Source organism: Heptranchias perlo, chromosome 20, assembly GCF_035084215.1.
Source record: "Heptranchias perlo isolate sHepPer1 chromosome 20, sHepPer1.hap1, whole genome shotgun sequence".
Classification (NCBI taxonomy): Eukaryota; Metazoa; Chordata; class Chondrichthyes; order Hexanchiformes; family Hexanchidae; genus Heptranchias; species Heptranchias perlo.
The window spans coordinates 22,391,403-22,395,208 of record NC_090344.1 but is presented as its reverse complement, the minus strand read 5'-3'; the positions used below and the strand labels follow the sequence as shown (position 1 = coordinate 22,395,208).

Below are 3,806 nucleotides of genomic sequence, written 5' to 3'. Positions count from 1 at the left end.
GCTGAATAATTTCTCCCGTTACACAGTGACACCAGGCAGAATATTTCCCTTCCAAATTTTCCCCACACGACACTTCCAACCGATGAATATCGGCTTAACGAAAAGAAGAATTGTTTGTTTGGTTCTTTAGATTTAAATATCTCTTAACGGCCCCTTTGCTAAGTGAGATGGCGCTAAAAGCCCCCTCTCCCCCTATGAACAAATAAACTGGCACCTCCTATTGCAAGACGGTAGACCAGAGGAACCCAAGAGCTCCCATGGGAACACTAAGAAGTAGATGCGTTATGGAACATACCAGTTGTACCTTGAACTCCAGTCAAAATGTTCGGAGTAAAAGTTTTGATTGTTTTCGAAGACGCTCGAACTCACAACCTGGTCATTTCAGGAGCCCACACTGCTATAAATAAGTAACGCACGCTTAACAATTGTGCAAAACGAGAGCAGCGAACAACCGAAAGCATCAGCGCTCCTGCCAAACAGCTTCATTTTCGGTCTCTCAATTATCACTTCGAGATCTTTCTCAAACAGAAGCCTCCAATCTAGATGCTCTTCGTTAAATAACAACTCCCGAATCAAGAGAGTTTTGATCGATCATGACGAAAGCATGCACAATTTCCTCACCTGTTCCTTTTAATCCCTGGGATGGTGAACATCAGGTCCTGGAGATTTGTCTATCTTTAGCATAATTATTTTCTCCATTGCCGTTATTTTACTTATACGAATCCCCGTGATTTATTAACAGTTTTCCTCGTGTCTCTGGGATGTTATCCTCATCCATTTCTGTGACAACTGATGCAAAGTTAAAATTGAGCAACTGCCATTTCCTGATTTTCAATTACAATATCACCTCCACCTGTTTTTAAGCGGCTCAAGTTACTCTAAGCCTCCTTTCTTTCTCTTAATATACTTGTAAAAACCTTGAGAGTTGTCCTCATTTTCCCTCACAAGTTTTTCTCCTTTTCCCTTTTTGCTCCTCTTACGATTTTTTAGTTTCAGCACCACAATAAACAACACTTCGCTGTAAAGTTCGGCTCAATAGTTCTCCAATGTCAGAGCGAGAATTGTCTGAAGCCCTAATTTATGTAATGTAACAAATACAATCACACATAATCATCCGTGTATCAACGCACTGATGGATACACAAAGATAAACACAGCGAGAAATCTAGTCAGTGTCGGAATGCACAGGCAAACGGACAAGCGAAATGGACGGAGATGAAACGGCCTGAACCCCCAATAGTGAAGTGTCGCTGATAGATATTAGTGCGAGGAGGTGGGGCGACTGTATCATCACTTGGCGCTGTGGCTTAGCTGGTTAAAACATCTGTCTAGTAAACAGGAGATCCTGGGTTCAACTCCCAGCAGTGCCTCGTACAGCTTATTATTTTACCTAATTTGTGGAATTAAGCGACAAAATAACACTGTGGTGTTTGTCTTTTTTCAGGTTTCAGGAGGAAACGGATAGAAAGATGACTGTTCAAAAACGCCCTTTCATTGTCCAGACAGACCTCTCATAGAATGTGCCTGCCACAAGTTAATTTAAGGACACGTTCTTGTTTCTGGGCTCGTTGGGGTGGGGCCATAATTCACGATTTGAGTTTCAAAGTCGGAACTCGTCCAAATTTGGACCTCGACTTGTGATCTTGACCTGCGGTACAAACGTTTGCAAATAGGAAAAATAAGTCCTCAAATCGCTCCACCTGAATCTCCAGGCCCAGATGAAATATATCCCAGGATGTTAACAGAAGCAAGGAAGGAAATAGCGGAGGCTCTGACCATCATTTTCCAATCCACCCTGGCAAAAGGTGTCGTGCTGGAGGATTTGAGGATTGCTAACGTTGTACCATTGTTTAAAAAGGGAAAAAGGGATAGATCGAGTAAATACAGGGCAGTCAGCATAAACTCGATGGTGGGTAAATTATTGAGCACAATTCTGACGGAAAGTATGAATCGTCATTTAGAAAGGCCCGGATTAATCAAGGACAGTCAGTGTGGATTTGTGAAGGGAAGGTCGTTTGAATTGAATTATTTGAGGAAGTTTCAAGGAGGATCGATGAGGGTAGCGCGATTGATGTAGTCTATATGGATTTTAGCGAGGCTTTTGACAAAGTCCTCCATGGCAGATTGGTCAAAAATGTAAAAGCCCATTGGATCCAAGGGACATTGGCAAGTTGAATCCAAAATTGGCTGAGTGGCAGGAAGCAAGCGGTTGTGGTCGACGGGTGCTTTTGTGACTGGAAGGCTGTTTCGAGTGGGGTTCCATGCGGCTTCAGACTAGGTCCCTGCATTTCGTGGTGCAGATCATTGATTTGGACTTAAATGTAGGGGGCATGATTACGAAATTTGCAGATGATACAAAAATTGGTCCTGTGGTTGATAGTGAGGAGGAATGCTGTAGACTGCAGGAAGATATCCATCGAGCGGACATGTGGATAGAAAAGTGGCAAATGCAATTCAATCTGAAGAAGTGTGAGGTAATGCATTTAGTCCGGGCGGGGGCGGGGCAAAAAGGCAAGGGAATACACAACAAATATTGTAATTAATTTGCCATTTACACTCCCATTCTGCAATTTTACTAATGTCTTCCTTTATTTTTCGCATTTTTCCTTTGTATTGACTACAGCTCGCAATTAGGTGTCATCCCTAAATTTTGAAATTGTACTTCCGATTCCCGTGTCCAAATCATGAATGTAAATTTTGAACAACAGTGGTCGCAGCACCGATAAATTGTGAACAGCAGTGGTCCCAGCACCGATAAATTGTGCACAGTGGTCCCAGCACCGATAAATTGTGAACAGCAGTGGTCCCAGCACCGATAAATTGTGAACAACTGTGGTCCCAGGAATTGTGATCTTGAACTGTAGTTGAAACTTTTGCATAAAAGGAAATAACGTCCCCAAATCGTCCCACATGAATCTCAAACGCTTTGGGAAGAAGTTCAATGGAAACAATCAGGACTTTAAAGGCACCTCAACGACCTGAACTTTCGTTGAATGAATTTTGTTAGCCATTACATTCGACCATGAAATCGCCCTTGACGTTCATCTCACTGAAGCAGAGTGTGGCCGCTTTGTATCTGTGAGCATGTCGGTCGCGTGTTGAGCTTTGATATTGATCGCTTGCAATTTGCAAAATTTCATCAATCGTCAGGGAAAAGAAACCGAGAATCGAATTGTCCCTGTTGGTGATGAACTGAAGGGATTGGTGCTCCAAGCAGATCTGAAAAATGCGTGGTGCAATCGGTAAGAAGTTCCAAATCCACCCTCCAGCCACTCGGCAATCATATTAACTGAGCTTTACTCTGGCCCAGTGTCACCGCGCTGAAATCGAGTATTTGTGCGGCGTGTTTTTCTTCATAGTTGCTGGTTTAAGAGTGAAGACCGGCTTGTTGGATTTTCACTCCTGCAAGTTTCAACCATTCATTTTTCACTGACTGTAGACAGTTGTTATATTGGTCGCGACAAACTCAAAGTTTAGCCCAGTGAATTATTGGTTTAGCAGGTGATCTCTTCACCTGTTCTCGGCGGTGTTATCCGTTAGCGTGAAAGTTTGATTGTTCGAGCCCTTATTTTATTTTATCCTCAGGATTCATCGCCTCAAAGTTCCAGGGTTTCAACGCATGTTTTGGAATCAAGAAAATGTACCGGAATCATTGCCAGCTGAGCAGGACTGATATTCTACCATTTACCCTGCGGTCGGGAATCAGGCACATGAATCATATAAAGGAATGGGACATTGGCTTCACGGTAATTACAATTCTCCTTGACAGACAAGCCCCCGAAAGGCCCGAAGGGAGGCCGCATTCGC

At 43.2% G+C, this 3,806-nt stretch overlaps 1 non-coding gene across 1 annotated transcript; it reads left to right on the top strand.

Moving 5' to 3' along the window:
- The first annotated feature begins 1,295 nt into the window (after window positions 1-1,295).
- trnat-agu (transfer RNA threonine (anticodon AGU)) lies at window positions 1,296-1,369 on the top strand. The gene has a single exon. It is a non-coding gene; the product is annotated as a tRNA-Thr (tRNA).
- Window positions 1,370-3,806: the final 2,437 nt, after the last annotated feature.